General features: G+C 45.4%; 1 protein-coding gene across 3 annotated transcripts in view; it reads left to right on the forward strand.

Moving 5' to 3' along the window:
- The window catches only part of luzp1 (leucine zipper protein 1), a 103,060-nt gene that overhangs the window by 4,796 nt on the left and 78,400 nt on the right, over positions 1 to 19,864 (forward strand). The window contains exon 1 of one of the 3 annotated variants that reach the window (XM_084310676.1): positions 7,626 to 7,745. The exons of the other annotated variants lie outside the window; for them this stretch is intronic. The gene's annotated coding sequence lies outside the window, so the exon portion shown is untranslated. Of the gene's footprint in view, positions 1 to 7,625; positions 7,746 to 19,864 lie in introns of those variants that run through there. 3 annotated transcript variants of the gene reach the window in all.

Below are 19,864 nucleotides of genomic sequence, written 5' to 3' on the forward strand. Positions count from 1 at the left end.
CGTGTGTGCGCATGCAGTAATCAAATAAAGCCCTATGAAAAGGGCTACAATTGGAAGTTGGCTCCTATCAGCTGTGTACGATGTTTCTCAAAGCAAGACTTATTTGCCGTGACCCACCACAGTGACAGACCCACCGCAGATAGATTTCCCAAATTTTAAGAGTGAAATATTAAAAATGTGTAAAAGCCCAAATGCCAACGCCACACCGCAGCTCAACTCTGGATCCCTGGTCTGGTCTGCCACCACAATAACCCAAAAAGCTGTGGGAAAAACTGAGGTGTGTTTGTGTTCTGTTCATACATACGTCCATGTAATATTCATGGTTCTGTCTACTAACACAGACACTGTTGCTCTGAGGGATGTCTGTTGCTCTGATGGCTGTCTGTTGCTCTGATGGCTGTCTGTTGCTCTGATGGCTGTCTGTTGCTCTGAGGGATATCTGTTGCTCTGATGGCTGTCTGTTGCTCTGATGGCTGTCTGTTGCTCTGATGGCTGTCTGTTGCTCTGAGGGATATCTGTTGCTCTGATGGCTGTCTGTTGCTCTGATGGCTGTCTGTTCTGAGGGCTGTCTGTTGCTCTGAGGGCTGTCTTGTGTGTCTGTTTCTCTGATGGCTGTCCGTTGCTCTGAGGGCTGTCTTGTGTGTCTGTTGCTCTGATGGCTGTCTGTTGCTCTGATGGCTGTCTGTTGCTCTGATGGCTGTATGTTGCTCTGATGGCTGTCTGTTGCTCTGATGGCTGTCTGTTGCTCTGATGGCTGTCTGTTGTGTCTGTTGCTCTGATGGCTGTCTGTTGCTCTGATGGCTCTCTGTTGCTCTGAGGGCTGTCTGTCTGTTGCTCTGAGGGATGTCTTGTGTGTCTGTTGCTCTGAGGGCTGTGTGTCTGTTGCTCTGAGGGCTGTGTCTGTTGCATGAGGGCTGTCTGTGTTAATGGTTGTTTTTTCCTCCACGTACATTGCTGACCCTGAGAATGGCCCCTCCCTGACCCCCCCCCCCAAACAAACACACACACACACACACTTTTCTGTGCACACTTAAAGGAGCACACTTAAATGTCTTCTTCTCCCCACAGCCCACTTTATTCTGCACATTCCCTTCTCTCTTTTTACCCCCCACCTTCCTCCTTCTCCCCTCCTCCTTCCTCTTTCTCCCCTCATCCTCCTCCTTCCTCCTTCTCCCCTCATCCTCCTTGTCTAGCACAGTCTCTGGAGCGTAACAGTAAGAAGCATTTTGTATGAAAGTATTCTGTACTTCTGTATGACAACTATTAAAGAAACTTGAAACTTGTATAGTAGTGTTTCTCAGGAACTTAGCATGTCTTTTTTGATCATGCATGCATATCTTGTGTCTTACCTATTTAATTTTTTTTCTATGCCTATTTTATTATTGTATTTTGCACAATCAATGCAAGCATGACCACCCACATTTCACTGTATGCCCTGGTATGTATGTGACAAATAAACCTCTTGATTCTCCCCGTCTTCCTCCTTCTCCCCTCAGCCTCCCATCTTCCTACCTGCCCTCCCTGCCAGCTTTCTTTATCAGTGTTGGGTGGGTGACCGGGCAAGACTGTGTGTGTGGGGAGGGTTTGAGGGAGTGAGAGAGTGACTGCATGTGTGCGTATTATATAATAGAACTCTTTGGTGTGTGTGTGTTTGTTTCTGTGTGTCTAAACCTTTTTGCTGTGTACATTTCCCAGCTATGTAGATCTGTCACCAGACACTAGAGTGAGTGTCAATCACTCAGCGGGCAGAGTCGTATGTTCTGCACTGCGGTTCAGCTCTGTTCACACGCTTGTTCATTCTGTCATTAGCACACACACACATACTTTTAACTCACGCGCATACAGAAACAAACGCGTGCACGTCAGCAGTGCATTCCAACACATCCGTGGTTGCTCTTTTCAAGATCTCTGCTTCAATGGTGGATGGATTCAATAAACACTAAACTTTTCTTTGTGCGTGTGTGCGTAATCTGGAGTTTCCGTTTGGTGAAGGCTAGACCTGCCACGATAACACATTTTGCTGGGCGATTAATTGCCCCCGAAAATATCGCGATAAGCTATGTTATTGCGACCGGTTAGAGAATTTTTTTTGGAGAAATTTATTTCCCAAAAGTTATCAATTTTCTTTAAAAAATTCACTAATATAATGATAATAGCATAATAATGCAAGGACACCGTTTCAAAGTGCAATAAACTTTTATTTAACATTGGAAGACATTTTAAATATCCTAAATAAAAAAAATGCTCAGTTTGATTGTTTATTATAAAACAAACTGAAACTGGAAACAAGCCCTCTGTCTGGCTTTTTGTGTCATCCTTTTAACATGTACATGTATTATTAATGTACCTTGCGGTACCATGTACAAAATGTTAAAAAAGTATGAGGAAAACGCTGTACAAAATAAACGTATTTTCCAGTGTTTTACACTTTTATTTTTAACCCCACCCACCGGTCCGGAGCGGAAGTATTGTTGTTATTATCCTAGCAGAACGTAATGAGCACCGCGGCCAACTTGTCTCGTCCGGTTCTGTGTTTTTGAGCTAATGATAAAACAAATGTTGAGATTGTTGGTGAACAACTAACTTTAGGTTAGTTTTAACGTTAGCTACTAACGATAGATGCAGCTACTACAGGCAATCAACGATGAGGAGGAAGCGTCAAAGCCGTATAGAATAGAATAGCCCTGTGGTGCGTAGGCACGGGAGCGCAACTCTATTACCTGTTATAATAAATTAATTCATGTTTAACTTGTCCCCGTGTCCACTGTCCAGTCCTTTGACTAGCCCCACCCGTTCATTGTAAACAATGATGCATGTAATTGTATTAACATTATTCTGTGTTGTAGCTATGCTATACGTTGTATTTCGTTTGTTAGCTATTTAGCTAATGTTGTTAGCATTGAATGAGCATCAAGTAACGCTAGATCTTTAATCTTTATTTAGCAGTCCAGTTTCTCCGGGCAGTAGCGAGTAACTACTTGGGTCTAAAAATAGCTAACGTTACACTACAAAGAACGCTACTTGGTTAAAAGGAGCAACACTATTGAGAAATGTAGTTAAGCTGTGTGGCGTTGCTACTGCCCAACATACATGGTGCTCACAGGAGCTCCCGTGCTGTGCTCTAGTAACGCCAGCGGCCCGCCTCCCCAGTGACTGACGAGAGGTACTGGTTCCGCCTCATTAAAACAAACGCGCAAATAGCAATTAATCGCGCCCGTCAAAATCATTGCATTCATTTTAATTATCTCGCCGATTGATCGATTTATTGCTTATCGCGGCAGGCCTAGTGAAGGCCCCTCGTTAGTCCACAAGCGTGCTAAACAGCTTCCTAATTACCAAGAGAGTCGGAACTGGGCTCTGGACGAACCTCTGTCAAGCCGCGGTGTGGACGCTGGGGCCTCGCTGCCCGGGCACCCCAGCAGGGGGAGGGGGGGGGGGGGGGGGGGCGCAGGAAGGTCCTCGTCACGGAGGTCCGCTCCGATGGAGCCTGTGCTGACTCCCGGTGACGTCCGGAGAGTCGACCGGCGGCCAGAATGGCATCGCTGGTATTTACAGGCCTGAGCAGGTCGAGATCGCGTTACAGAGCGGTTAAAACCTTTGATGTGTTTAGTCGGCTGCGAGTGTGCACACCAGGGGGGATTAGTAGTGTCAAACCATTTGTGTGACTGTACATTTGGATTAGTAGTGTAAAACATTTTGATTAGTAGTGTCAACCCATTTGTGTGACTGTACATTTGGATTAGTAGTGTAAAACATTTTGATTAGTAGTGTCAAACCATTTGTGTGACTGTACATTTGGATTAGTAGTGTAAAACATTTTGATTAGTAGTGTCAAACCATTTGTGTGACTGTACATTTTGATTAGTAGTGTCAAACCATTTGTGTGACTGTACATTTGGATTAGTAGTGTCAACCCATTTGTGTGACTGTACATTTGGATTAGTAGTGTCAACCCATTTGTGTGACTGTACATTTGGATTAGTAGTATAAAACATTTTGATTAGTAGTGTCAAATAGGGGTGGACGGTATAAACGGTATACGGTATAAACGGTATGAATTTGCTCTACGGTATGGATTTTGCCTATACCGTGTAACCGGTAGTGCAGCTCTAAAATAGCAATGACGTCATGTAACCACAGCGCGACTATTTCACTCGCATTTGCCCCTAAAAATAGATAGAATTAGTCATAGATAATAGATATGTGCGAACTGGAAAAAGTTATTTAGGAGGCTTCGCGCAGTGGGCGTGCCAGCCCCTCCCGCACGCATGTAAACACGGGTCTACTAGTAGTAGTGGGACGGGACGTCTCCCTGAGCTAACGTTAGCTTAGCTACCGTTACAAAATGACCCAGTCAACTATTCACTTTTAGTTTAATACATGATGAGGCATTGTCTAACCGAACGGTATCTAGTCGGCCAGCTACCGATAGCTCCTGACATCAACAAACGCTCCATCAAGTCTAGTAGAGAGTAGACGTGTATGATAGCTCCGTTAGCCGTTAGCTCACGTTAACGCAACTTAGTTCACCGTTCAAAACGAAATGTCCCATTGAACTAAATAATTCACTGAGGCGTTGTATTAACGTTATATATCCGGCTAGCAGTAGCTACAGATAGCTCCTGATATCAATGTCTTATAACACTGATTCGATGCGTATTCGAGCTGAGGGCTTGTGAATGTGATTTAACGTTATACCAATACTAGGGCCCAGCTGCAGCGCCGGTGAATCCTGGCCGTAGCTCGAGGCTACTCGAGTATAGGTCCAGCTGCAGCTCCGGAGAATCCTGGCCGTAGCTAGAGGCTACTAATGTACACACAGACAGTAGAGCTTGTTGCGTGGTGGCGATGTCTCGCAGATAATACAAGTACAAGTCTAATTATATAATATATATATTGTATATAAAAAAAAAAAAAAAAAATTATATAAAAAAAAAAAAAAAATAATCAAAAACGATGATACCGTGATATATACCGTTACCGTCTATGCTTCAAATTATACCGTGATATAAATTTTAGACCATACCGTCCACCCCTAGTGTCAAACCATTTGTGTGACTGTACATTTGGATTAGTAGTATCAAACCATTTGTGGGACTGTGCACATTTGGATTTGTTTAATAAATAAGTGAGGGACCTCGGTTTGGTGAGACCCAGGAAATAGAATTGAATCAAGTCTATTGTGTAGAATCTTTTTTTATTAAAGCTCAGTCAGTGAGAGAATGATGATGGTAAAAGTCAGTGAAATATATCAATAAATCATGTCCTGGAGCTCCAGCCAACATTATGTTCCTCCAATGCCCCTGGGTCCTCTCAAAGTGACACATCTCCAGTTCCCTGGATGCTCTCTATGTGCCACAAGCTAGCTAGTCCATTATGTTTGCATGTTTGGCAGACCAATATTGTCTTTCCTTATACTGTAATTATGCAGAAAACCTCACGGCAGTATTGAAGGCTATATTTGAGTGTCCCTCAATTGAACTTGTAAATCTTCCGCTGCCCTCTCCAGGGTGACAAGCAGTTGGCCGGCAAATCCGAGGGGATGGCATGATACCATAACACGGTATTGGCTTACAGTCGCTAAATTTACCGTAAGCTCGGTAACCTATACTGCATAATATAGATTGAGATGTTCAAAACATACAAACCGTCCTCAGGTCATGTCTCAAATCGTTTTTTTGGCCGGTATCTTATCCACGGTACACTGGTTCGGTATCTTTGTAGTCGGCTATCAAAGCCTGTTGCACCAGTAGAATGTGGACGTGGAATATGATCCAGGGTACCTTTTTTATGACAAGTTATAAAATGCGCCATGGACACATTCTGAAGAGTACTTATTCCAAACAGATGTGTTCTATCCTCTCCTGTTGGTATTCCACCTGAATTATCTAAAGGTTGTAATGCTGGCCTCATACCAGACTTCAAGACTATCTCCTAACCCCATCATTTAGGAATTTTTTATTTATGAACTCTGCTATAGTCGCCCCCCCCCCCCCCCCCCCCCCCCGCCCAGTGCCAAGTCAACTGACCTGTACACCACATTGTGAAGGCTTTCAGAAAGTAAAGCATGTAAGACGGAAGGGGGAGGGAAAAGGAACCCTCTTGTCATCTGGTCTTCATTTGGGCTTCCCAGCCATCCACCATTTCCTTATCGCTAAGGAACAGACCGACGCGCAGTCAGTGTTTTGTCACCGATGCCACCCCAGAACGTCATTATTTCGGTGGCTTCCTTTTCGTTCTTTTTTTCACACGATGAATGGCGTATGTTTTTAAGTCATTACTTATAGACATGTTCTGTCTCTGTCTCAGGTGGCTCTACAGTCAAATCCCACAGTCCCCCAGGAGCTTATCATCAAAGCGTCCGACCGTATAGACGTCAGTTTTGTCTTCAGACTATTTGAGTCATCTTCTCAAGTGGTAAAGAAAGGTCTCTCTCTCTCACACTCTCCCTCCCTCTCTTGCTCTCTCTCTCTCTCTCTCTCTCTCTCTCTCTCACACGGACCCCTGCTGAGAGATGGTCTAATTACTCTGAGACCTCTGCCAAGAATATACTTGTGGCTGTCTTGACGTCTCCTGAGACCTCCAGGTGATAAGTCCTCTAATGTTTAATCAGACTCTACCGGGCCAGGCTGTCCCGCTTCCAGCCTCCCCACACGGCTGGAATTTGGACCGCGTCGACTACTATGTGGGTCACTCTGCTACCGTAGCCTACATTTCTATATGTTTTCGAGTTGACCTGCAGTAATTCTTTGCCTGGTGTACAGTATTTTCAGTCCAAGTGTTTCCTGTTTGGGTGTTGGGTTTCTGTTGGACTTTTAAACTCCTACAAGTTGTTTTACAGAAGATCCCCCTGTGCCTGTTTTGTTCTGTTCCTACACGGCACGTCTCCCTAAAAATGGCTACCTCAACAATCCTGGAAGAAAAGGGGGGGGGGGGGGGGTGAGACCGACTTCAAGTGCATGTGGGAGGGGGGAGAGAGAGAGAGAGAGAGAGGAAGAGAGAGAGAGGTTTTAACAGTCACTTTAAAGTCAAAAGAAACCTCTTGTAAATTCCTCTGCCACATTTCTCCTGTGTTCTTGAACGCTGGTAACAGGCAGATACTCCAGCACCGTCTGACTCCTTGTGATTATTATCTTGTCTCTTTTTTCTGTTTTCCCTCTTTTTCTCTCTTTCTCTCTCCTCATTTCTCTCCGCTGGCTGGTGTGTGTCCCCCCCACCCTCCCTCCCTCCTCCTTCTCTCATTCTCCTCCCCTGGCTCGGTCCAAGCAGGGTATTTTTGGAAGTTAATGAAAAGAGAAATCTGAACCGCTTACCCTTAAAAGGCATGTCTGGGTCAGCTGGGTGGAAACTTGTGTTATTAATGTCCTTAACATTTTGTGTGTGTGAGAGCGTGAGCCTATGTGTGTTCGCTGCTGTGAAGAACATAGGAATGCTGTGGGTTAGGGGGGGGGGGGGCGTCAAGAAGGAAGAGGGGTGGGCTAGCTAGCCTATGTAAGAAGGAAGAGGGGGGGGGGGGGGGCATTTTTGGCATATTTCAGGAGTCATTCCAGTCTGGTTCAAGGTGCATTCTTTTCCTTCAGTAGAGATGTGGCCGGTCAGTCAGGAGGGGCAGGGAGCTGGACTCTCTGTGAACATCACGCTCTACTTACCCGGCAGGTCCTTCCACAACAAGCCGGTCCCATGACACTGCAGGGGAAGAGGAGACGGTAGACTACACATAACTCGTCTTGATGGATCACTCCTCGGTAAGCCCAGAGGAGACCGCTAACCCAAGATATGAAAATATGACCACTTACCACCTACCCACACTCGCACACATGTCAAGAATCCCAAAGTGTATCTGCTAAGTAATATCCATAAAAGGGTAAATGTTGAACCAAATATCCTTTTACTCAGTGGAGGGGTTTGTGTGTTTTGGGTTCCATCGCTAGATATTTAATCGATGTTTATGTTTTGGGAGCACTGTCATACGTCACTTTCAATACCTCTACCGCGGCGATATAGTTAAATAAATGTTCCCAACCGTCTTGCTCTCTTACTCTTGGTGATGTTTTGGTCTGTTCTTTCCAGGCGGTGGGCTCCACAGCGAATATCCGATTAAGGTCGGGTCAGTCCAAAACGTCTGAAGGGGCCCGGTTAGATCATGAAATTAGTGTCTGAACCTGAACAAAATCACCCTTTTCACCTGGGGTTTTGTAATTCGACGGTAAAGTCACAAGAGAGATTATGAAATGATCAAATGAGAATGAGAGATCGTCTCACACATTAGAAGATCTTTGACTTAAACTGGAATATAAAAAGCAGTCTGTTGGATGTCTGAGGTTCTGGCTGTACTGCTGCAGATTCTAGACACATGATCAATGGTCAGTGCTGCGATTCTTCCAGAGGTGCTGGTTGTTTGTTCCAAATATTCACAAAGACATGGATGGACAGAGAGAGATTTGTAGTGTGTGATTATTCCACTCACTTCCCCTTTCAACTTGTTCCATACTTCCATACCTTGTTCCTGCTGTGTTTGAGTGTTAGATTCAGCATGATTCCAGAGAGAGGGAGAAGGTGGAGATAATTGGTAGGGGGGTAGAGAGGAGGAGACGGAGAAGGAGAAGGGGGGTAGAGAGAGAGGAGATTCCAGAGAGAGGGAGAAGGTGGAGATAATTGGTAGGGGGGTAGAGAGGAGGAGACGGAGAAGGAGAAGGGGGGTAGAGAGAGAGGAGGATTGAGAGAGATGGTAGAGAGAGGAGTATGGAGAGAAAGATGGTAGAGGGGGGGGGTAGAGAGAGAAGAGTATGGAGAGAGATGTTAGAGGGAGGGTAGAGAGAGTAGAGAAGGGGTCAAGTCAAGAGAGAGATGGTAGAGACTAGAGAGGATGAGAGAAAGGGGGGTTGAGAGAGATGGGTGGGGGTGGGGGTAGAGAGAGGGAGAGAGAGAGCAAAACACACAGAGACAGAGGGTGAAGCAGCAGGCTACTTGTAAAACATGACCTCTATAATGACCATGAGCTTTGATTTATCTATTCTTTTGAAAGAGAGGCAGAGAGAGATTTCAATGTCCTTGCAACAACATGGAGTGCCTAGCAACCGTGGGCCTGTACAGACTTGTGAGGTCCAAAGCACAGTAGGGCTGACCAGACCAACCCCTGGACCATGCTCCTCCTTTAGCTCCACCCTTCTGTCTGTCTGTCTGTCTGTCTGTCTGTCTGTCTGTCTGTCTGTCTGTCTGTCTATCTATCTCACTCTCTCCCCTAGCAAGCCACACACAGTGTAACAGTAAAACAAAAGCAATCAGGTCCTCCCGGTCATCCTACAGAGAGAGAGAGAGAGAGTAGAACTAATCCAGAGGGTAAGAAATGGGGTGAGAGAGCGAGAGACGACTCAGACACCTGTGTCAACATTCAGAAATCTGCTTCCTTGATGTACAGTTAGCAGGCAAGGCTATAACCTGTTCTATATTGCCCTGGAGCAGGGGGCTAAAGGTTGTGTGTGTGCGTGTGCTCTTGGGTAAATGGATAGTTGTGTGTCTTTATGTGATCATGTGTTTGTGTCCATATAGAAGTGTGTGTATATTATATATTTTTTTATGTTTACATTTATAAATGATCATACGTCCAAATGGTGCGATGATGGGAGAGAGGTGAGATGTGGCTCATTGGCCTGTGTGAGGTGGAGCTGCTGTCTGACCTGGAGCTGCTGTCCTGCTGGAGCTGCTGTGTGAGGTGGAGCTGCTGTGTGAGGTGGAGCTGCTGTGTGAGGTGTGTGAGGTGGAGCTGCTGTGTGAGGTGGAGCTGCTGTGTGAGGTGGAGCTGCTGTGTGAGGTGGAGCTGCTGTGTGAGGTGGAGCTGCTGTGTGAGGTGGAGCTGCTGTGTGAGGTGGAGCTGCTGTGTGACCTGGAGCTGCTGTGTGAGGTGGAGCTGCTGTGTGAGGTGGAGCTGCTGTCCTGCTGGAGCTGCTGTCCTGCTGGAGCTGCTGTGTGAGGTGGAGCTGCTGTCCTGCTGGAGCTGTTGTGTGAGGTGGAGCTGCTGTCCTGCTGGAGCTGCTGTGTGAGGTGGAGCTGCTGTGTGAGGTGGAGCTGCTGTGTGAGGTGGAGCTGCTGTGTGAGGTGGAGCTGCTGTGTGAGGTGGAGCTGCTGTGTGAGGTGGAGCTGCTGTGTGAGCTGGAGCTGCTGTCCTGCTGGAGCTGCTGTGCACCAGAGGCTGCATCCTGCTGCGTCAGGCCGCCGGCCGACACGCTTCAACACCGCTATCACGTTAACCGCTGGCCCCGACACCATATCACACGCATCATGTTTACAAATGATTTCCATCTGCTTTCCCGTCGTCTAGTCTGCTCAGCCGGTAGCTCCGCTGTTTCTCCCCGTGCGGCCTTCTGTTCCACGTCTGTCCCGGATTGACACATGAAAAGACTTTCGTTCCCCTGCACACATTCCACTCCGCCTCTGCTCCAGTCGGGTTGTGTTCACTTCCCTTTCTATTTTAACATGATGTTTACAGTCTTTTTTTTTCTTTTGTTGTCCGTCACCCACCGGGATCGCCCCGTGGCACCGGTCACGCCGCACAACCTGTGCCCAAAAAACCCCGGACACTGCCAGAACTCAGTCAGAGCCCTGGGTGTAGAGCCATATGAAATCCGCGTTCACGGAATCGCGGACGGAATCGCGGACGGAATCGTGGAATTAACCAATAAAAATGGAATCAACTGCAAAATGTTGAATATTGCAGAATTTGGCCTAATCTGGACTGAAATTTCGTTTTTGGGTGGAACGTTTGGTGCACATGCGACCGGGGAGGCGGGGACGCTACAGCGTGTTACACACAACACAGCGGTGCTCAAGCGTCTGGCTGCTTCAGTGTTAACATCGTCAAGAAGCTAAAGAATTCCACAATAAGCCCTCAATTCAGAGCAGAACAGTATCCTAATGACTTTTATGCCTCCGGTGATAAGGTGTTTTGCTAATTCTGTCAACGTTCCGTGGACTGGACCCGCAAAAACACTTGCGACACTATTGTGATTAAATAGCTATAACGTTAGGACATGATAGCTTCTAGCTAAATCTAGTGCACCCATCCATTTGTTTAATGCAAACAATTGTCATTACACATTGTCCTTTATAAACTAAATACACTTAAATAGCTATGTAACGTTATAGGACTATAGATGGAAATGATAGCTTCTAGAAGTTCTAGCTAAATCTGGTGCACCCATCCATTTGTTTAATGCAAACGATTGTCATTATACACTGCCCTTTATAATCTAAATAAACTTAAATAGCTATGAAACGTTACAGTACATAGGACTATAGATGGAAATGATAGCTTCTTGCTAAATCTGGTGCACTCATCCATTTGTTTAATGCAAACGATTGTCATTATACACTGCCCTTTATAATCTAAATAAACTTAAATAGCTATGAAACGTTACAGTACATAGGACTATAGATGGAAATGATAGCTTCTTGCTAAATCCAGTGCACCCATCCATTTGTTTAATGCAAACGATTGTCATTATACACTGTCCTTTATAAATGAAATAAACTAAACTAAAGGTGCCTAAATTATGCATTACTATATATTTCATCACAATATAATAGATATAGCTAGGTTACTGACATTGTCATTTTGATAATGTCAGTAGTAGCTAGCTGTATCTATTGTTTACAATTGAAATATGTATTTTTATTTTGTCACAATATTAATTGAAAAATATTGTGTAAAATTGAACTGTATTTCTGAGTTGCAGCACTTAAAAACATTAAATGGACTGTTACATCTTATTCAATTGTGGACATTTATTCATTCCCACTTATTAGACACTATTTCTGATGGTAAAATGAGCATAAAAAGCAAAATACAGAATTCTGAAATATTCAAATGGAAAAAATGGAATTTGGGAAAAAATAAAATGGAATTTGGAAAATAATAAAACGGATTTCATATGGCTCTACCTGGGTGGCGTGGATCGGCAGCGAACCGGCTGTCTGTGTGTAACCCTGTTACACTGAATGACCCAAGTCCGCCGACCACCGTTCACCGTGAATGATTTTGACTGGGTTGGGCGGAAGTCGGCTAAAATTGCAGCGTGTCTGTGGCTTTAAACAATTAGTTGATTAATCGGTCAGTTTGGTCTTAGTCGTACAAGACTTTGTTAATCGCTTAGTCATTTTCTTTTTCATTTAAAGAGGTCCTTCTGCATGCTTGCATGTGGGAAACCCAGTTTTACAGATTTGTCTATAAAAACAAATAACCGATTAGTCGGCAAAATCCATGACTATTAATTCCTTTACTTAAAGACAGCCCTAGTTAGTGTGTGTGTGTGTGTGTGTAATGTGTGTGTGTCTGTGCACACCAGCTCACATGTGGCTGTGTTTAGCGCTGTGATCCCTGCGTTCTATTTACTGCTCAGTGTACCTGGTGATGACACTGGTGACACACTGATAAACCTGCTGATTGATGAGAGCTTTTATTCCTCCCCTCTAGGACACATATATAATACACACACACACATACACATGCACACACACACATACACATGCATTGCACACACACATATACACACACATATACACACATATACACACACACACACACACACACATCCACACGCGTTCCCCTATGCCTTGTACTAAGCCTGGGATCTACCAGGCAGCTCTCAAAATAAAATTCCTCCCACAGATTATTTTTCTTGTGATCTGAAAATATACATGTTCTCAGAGAGAGAAAGAGAGAGGAATTTCCAGACACCATGGCAACCCAGTCTTCCCTTCCTCTCCTCTCCTCTGCTTTCCTCTCCTCTCTTTTCCCTTTCCTCTGCTTAATCCTCTATTTTTGTGGCCTCTCTACATCCCCTTCTGACTTTGACTTTCTGTGCTTTTATTGAATCTTTAAAGGATACTAAAATGGGATACACTGCTCTTGCTCAACACCACAACAATATTAGTATAATAATACTATACTATTGTACTACTATACTGAAATTATACTATAGTAATACTGTACTAATTATACTTCAAGACTATTGACCATCCATCAGATTAACAGTCGGGTTATCTAAACTTGATTTTTTAATCATTATTTTCTTTTTACTTCTAAACTAGGCCTATTGACCATATTCACACGGTGGCCATACTGCTCTTATGTCATGCTCAGGTTGGGATTCCTTTCAAAAAAGGAACCCCAACCAGTGAGCACGATGTAAGAATCCCAACCTGAGCATGACATACGCTCAAAATGGCCACTGTGTGAATACGGCCAATTTCTCTAGGCGTTCCCCTTTCCCCCCTCTCGATTTCCTCTCTGTCCTCAGCCGCCTTTTGCTCCCAACTAAACTCAAGTGATGTTTTTCCTAGAGGCATTCATCCGTCCATTTATTCATCCATCCATCATTCCGTTAGCTTGTCTGGTTATGGGGGCTTTCATCGTTGTGGCGATGATGCATGCAGAGACCCCAGTGGCAGGGGCTATTTTCGGCTCCCCCCCCCCCCCTCTGGCTTTATTTTGGAAGTGACCTCAGGGATCCATTCAGTGCAGCCGTTGTAAAAACCCCAGGGCTGGTTGGTTTTCGCTCGTTCCTCCCTCTCCAGCGTTGGTTTTGGAACGTCCCCGTGCTGGCGCGCTGCTCGCTGAGGCCAAGTCGGGCGGCAGGAGCGCAAGCGAAATAGTCCTTTTTTAAAAATAGAATGTCGTCGGTGAACCGCGACTTAAACTCCCGAGTTTAATGAGGACTCCCCGAGTTTAATTTAGAGAGCTTGAAAGCTTCGTGCCCGGGCTGTGTGTACTCGTCTAGTCTAGTAGGCTATACAGTATATAGTCAGGCGCGAACGGTGTGGACCCTGATATTGTTTGAGGCAGTTTAACATCACTATATGGAAGCCTATACAGGCTGGACTGTTGATCTTAGCTACATTGAGAGCTAGAGCACGGTATGCTGAGGCGGCATACAAGCTCTCAAACTGAGACACACACACACACACACACACACACACACAGAAACAACATCCCATGTGCGATTCATCACCGCCCCTCCATCTGGTGGGCCCTCCATCTCTCCTCTCTGCTCTAGCCCCTCTTCCTCTCCTCTCTTCCTCTGAGGCCATAATAGTAGCCTCGCTTTATGGTGAGGTCAACAAACATTTGGTTAAACTGTTAGTCCTTGTTCTGGAAGTGAAAACATTGACCTTAAGTTTGGTATTCAGAGTTCTAAATGAGATTGTTATTGTTAGGCCCCCCCCCCCATGCTTTCAATGAGGCTGATTTACTGTGTCAGATGTGATTGTTTTATTGGTCAGTCAGCAGACACACCCATCACAGGATAAGGCACTTCCTCCTTTCCCTCAGCTGAGGTGTGTGTGTGTGTGCGGAAGTAGACTAGTACACCCGCACACAAGCACACACACGCACGCATGCACAGGAGCCCCACAGGAATCACACTCCCAACTCCCTGAGTGGCTCATTTGTGTTGTGTGGACCAGTGTGGAATACCAGGCATATTTTATGATCCAGCGTTGGGCCGTCTCCTTCCCCTCTTTCCCCCCCTGTGTGTCTGGGTTTATTTGTCGAGCTAAGCTGGGCCCGGCCGTCCCTGGTTCCCTCCCTCTCTCCTTCCCCTTGGAGCAGAACAATGCCTGCTCATGGTTTTACATGATGGGTTGGATTTACTGTTTTTTTTACACTGCATGGCACATTTCTCCTCTATGCCACGCTCAGCATCCCAGCTTTGGACCCTTGTGAGGAGGAGGAGGGAGGGCGGGTGGAGTGAATGCGTGATCTTCATTTTGCATGTGTGTGCGAGTGTGTGTGTGTGAGTGCATGCATGCCCATGTGTGATTCTGGACCAGATGTGATGGAGTGTTTGTACAGCCTGGTCAAACAAGGGCACAGTAGTGTCTGGTGCCAGGGAGCAGCTCTCCTCTCGCCCTCCCACTCACTACTGCTGTACCCTCCTTGTTTTTTGTTTTGTCTAGTTATCTCTCTCTCTTCTCTCTCTTCTCTCTCTCTCTCTCCCTCTTGTCCTTTTGCTCTCAGTTCCAAACGTTCTCTCTTTCAAACTCACTCTTACTGTACTTCACTCCACCTCTTTCCCTTCTCTTCTCTCTTCTGTCATCCATGCCATTCTTTCATCCACTCCCCCAAATCTCCCTCTGTCTCCCTCCCTCTCTCTCTCATTCCTTCCCCCCCCCCCTCTCTCTCTCTGGTAAAAGGTGCATACTGTTGTGAAGAATGCTGTTAAATCCGTGTTTTATCTCCTCTGCCAGTGAGCTGCATCTGGTCCGTGAGCCGTGCCAACAAACACTCCTGACAACAATTGACCTTAAAAGGGAACAATATACCTATCAATTCTGCTCTGCCAGCCCAGGAATGATTCCTCACATGGGTTGGGTCTGCCGGCCAGCCACAGAACAAGAGGATGTGTTTCGGAGCTCGCTGAAACTACCGGGGAGATTTATTTTTTATTAATACAATACAAGATTCTTCTCCTAATATGAACAGGTACGTAGGAACAGATTCTTACAGAGCAGGAGCCCAGGCAGAAGGGAACGGCGTCATCATCCCATTGGAACTGAAACACGCTGTGCTCCTTTAAAAAAATTCCTTTACAGCTTGGAAATATGTTCAAAACTCAACATTCCACCATCACATGGTGTCAGTGATGTGTATCAAAGAGGTCACATAGTGTCAGTAACGTGTATCAAAGAGGTCACATGTTGTCAGTAACGTGTATCAAAGAGGTCACATGTTGTCAGTAACGTGTATCAAAGAGGTCACATAGTGTCAGTAACGTGTATCAAAGAGGTCACATAGTGTCAGTAACGTGTATCAAAGAGGTCACATAGTGTCAGTAACGTGTATCAAAGAGGTCACATAGTGTCACTGTCAGTAACATGTATCAGAGGTCACATGTTGTCAGGAACGTGTATCAAAGAGGTCACATGTTGTCAGTAATGTGTATCAAAGAGGTCACATGTTGTCAGTAACGTGTATCAAAGAGGTCACATGTTGTCAGTAACGTGTATCAAAGAGGTCACATGTTGTCAGTAACGTGTATCAAAGAGGTCACATGTTGTCAGTAACGTGTGTATCAAAGAGGTCACATGTTGTCAGTAACGTGTGTATCAAAGAGGTCACATGTTGTCAGTAACGTGTATCAAAGAGGTCACATGTTGTCAGTAACGTGTATCAAAGAGGTCACATGTTGTCAGTAACGTGTATCAAAGAGGTCACATGTTGTCAGTAACGTGTGTATCAAAGAGGTCACATGTTGTCAGTAACGTGTGTATCAAAGAGGTTACATGTTGTCAGTAACGTGTATCAAAGAGGTCACATGTTGTCAGTAACGTGTATCAAAGAGGTCACATGTTGTCAGTAACGTGTATCAAAGAGGTCACATGTTGTCAGTAATGTGTATCAAAGAGGTCACATGTTGTCAGTAACGTGTGTATCAAAGAGGTCGCATGTTGTCAGTAACGTGTATCAAAGAGGTCACATGTTGTCAGTAACGTGTATCAAAGAGGTCACATAGTGTCAGTAACATGTATCAAAGAGGTCACATGTTGTCAGTAATGTGTATCAAAGAGGTCACATGTTGTCAGTAACGTGTATCAAAGAGGTTGCATGTTGTCAGTAATGTGTATCAAAGAGGTCACATGTTGTCGGTAACGTGTATCAAAGAGGTCACATAGTGTCAGTAACGTGTATCAAAGAGGTCACATAGTGTCAGTAACGTGTATCAAAGAGGTCACATAGTGTCAGTAACATGTATCAAAGAGGTCACATAGTGTCAGTAACATGTATCAAAGAGGTCACATAGTGTCGGTAACATGTATCAAAGAGGTCACATAGTGTCGGTAACATGTATCAAGGAGGTCACATAGTGTCGGTAACGTGTATCAAAGGCGTCAATCAACACCGAATGCGAAACCGTTTCCAATCCGTGTTTTGAAGGTTTTGTTTTGTGTTCAGTAAAGGAATGCTAAGCAAAGCACACTCACTAACGCACCTCTTGTCCTCTCCTCCTGAGACATGCGGTTACTCGGTTAGAGATCAAAAGCATTTACCTGTCACTTGACTCTAACACAAATGAGTTAATGGCAAATGACACGGAAGACTTTCGAACCGGTTCTGTGGGTTTGAATTGAAAGGAAGGAGGTGGAATGATTTTCTGTGCGACAGCTCACCGTGCAGACGGCATTCTTGCCTCTCCTTGCCCTGATGCTGGAATGCAAATATCAGCCGGTGGAATGCCGCTCGGTCTGTATTCAATTCAATGTATTGTCATTATACCGTTCCAGTGTAACAAAGAGTCTCTCTTGGTGCAACGTAAGCATAGTGCAGACACTTTCACACACACTTTCAAGACCGGTTTAGACACGAAAACAAAACAAGTAAATTAGAATAGAAAATAGTTAGACAATTTAAAGTTATGTAGAAAGAATGCAAGTCAACGTTCAGTGGTAGCATTTAAAGCCTTGGATAATGTTGCATAGTCTTGTGTGTGGTGGCTGGGCAGTGGGCACTAGGTGTGTGTGTGGTGGCTGGGCAGTGGGCACTAGGTTTGTGTGTGGTGGCTGGGCACTAGGTGTGTGTGTGGTGGCTGGGCACTAGGTGTGTATGTGGTGGCTGGGGGTCACTAGGAGTGTGTGTGTTTGGTGGCTGGGGGTCACTAGGTGTGTGTGCAGGGGGCGAAATTAAAGCCCGCCACCCGCCATTGGCGCTCAGTTTTTACGTTTGGCGCCTCCCTCTGAGAGGTCTGCCCGCCGTGTGGCGGGCAATGGTCATGTGAAAACCGAAAATCATGATCCAATTCTTAGCGCAGTTCTCACTCGCTGTCTCAGCACAGACATGCAGCGCACCGCGCACTGCTGCCCCTACCTTTCCCGCACCTGTTTCTGTATGCTGCATGTAAACAGAGGCTATTGCCTGAGGCCCTGTCCACACGAGCGTTTGGATTTAATATGACCGAAGTTTGAAAAAATAAAACTCCGTCCACACGGTGAACACAGGTGAACAACCGTGTATAACTGCGTACTCACGGCAGAGCTGGGAACCCAGCAACCGATACATTTAGTACAATGCCAAAACAGTAGGCGGCGATGTTGTTCAGACATGAAGGCCATTTCAACCAATCAGAAAAGGCTGAACGCTCACTAAACTTCCTGTTGGGTCGCGATCTGCCATTAATTCACTGAAGAAGAAGAAGTAAACTTCCTGTTTAGAAGCACAGCTGGACCCTATTGATCATTTTGCCAACGGAACATATATTTTCAGCAAAGAAAGAAACTGCAATAAACAAACGGATACATTCACTGTGTTCTGCCTCTCATTTTGTTGATGAAACAACCATCAGCAACACAATTTACCACCAAGAGCGGATAGTTTAGTCTCACAAAAGACCGCCGGTGTTGTTAGCTACATGCTAATGTGAATGGCTATATCCATGTATAGTATATAGCTTAAATGCTAACGTAATGTGGTAACGTTACCGATATGAAATGGATGTAAACGTTATTTAACACATTGCAGAATGGGTACAATACAATACGGCTCAATACAAACAATTGTTAAGGGGATGCAGTCTGGACTGGGTTCCTTATAACAATAACTTGACAACACATGAGTTTAGTTTAGCTGCAGCTACATGTTTACTCTCAGCGTCAGGTCAGGAATGCGACAAGACATCAGTCGATCACAACACTCTTCAACACAGACGATACGTTTCGAACAAAAGTTTGTTACAATCATTTTCATATAACGCTACTTGGGACAGCTCTGCTGTAAACACTGGTGTAGTTGGCTCTGCTATAATCTCTCTACCCCGCGGTCTGCCGTGAACATGGGAAATAATTGCGACAGCTCTGCTGTAAACACTGGGAATAACCTCGGTTGCTATGCCCACACGCAACTGCAAAACCGCACAACTTCACCCTGGCCACCGGTTTCAAAGACCGCGGTTGCAGTGTAGCAAATCCCCGGTTGTGTGTGGCCGAACAGTGCAACTGCGCACATACAATCATGGTTATATTAAAACCAGCGTTCGTGTGGACGGGGCCTCAGACAGTCACCGTGACATTAGTCTAGTCAGAGGGACCTCCGTGAGCTAATGTTAGCTACTGTTACAAAATGACCCAGTCAACTATTCACTTTTAGTTTAAAGGTCAACCTCCACGTTGTATTTTTGTTCAATAAACAATGTGGACTAGGCCAACAGTGGCTTTCATGAAGAAGGGGGAAAAAAAGTATTGAAATTGACCCAGTTTTAGCGTTTTTATCAAACATTTTGTCTGCCCAACACAATCACCACGCACGTGCATATTTTAATCAATGGTTCATAACGTGCGCGTGTAATGTCGTCACAACAGGTGCAGGACAACAGGGGGCTCACCAGGGGGCGCTGAGAGTCACACAGCTAGTGGCAGGCAGAGAGCCTTGCTACCATAGATATATGCTTGCTACTACTAGCCGAATGGAAATGTATCTGTTTCACCTCACTATTGCTCCGTGATTATAGCCATCCATCCATCTCTAAAGCTAACCACTATTTGTAAAAGCCACAACCACGTTACCATATTTGTAATAATGTAAATCATTGTGTCGTTGTACACATATTGTGTTTATAACGTTAGTAGATAACATAGCTTAGCTTGGTAGCTATTGTGCTAACAACATATCCCGACATCCGGCTCGCTGGCCGGCATGAACGGCCGACCCAAAATGGTTCTCTCCTCTCTGTACACCCCGACCCGTCCCCACGGGTGCCCTGCCGGGGGGCCCATGGACGCGACGGCGGCGGCAGCCGCAGGGCGCCCGAGCCCGCAAAGGCTAGTGTTACACGATAGCTATGAGCTAACTAGCGCTGCGGGCTCCGGCGCCCCGCGGCCG

Source organism: Notolepis coatsorum (assembly GCF_963971535.1).
Source record: "Notolepis coatsorum genome assembly, chromosome: 3".
Lineage (NCBI taxonomy): Eukaryota > Metazoa > Chordata > Actinopteri > Aulopiformes > Paralepididae > Notolepis > Notolepis coatsorum.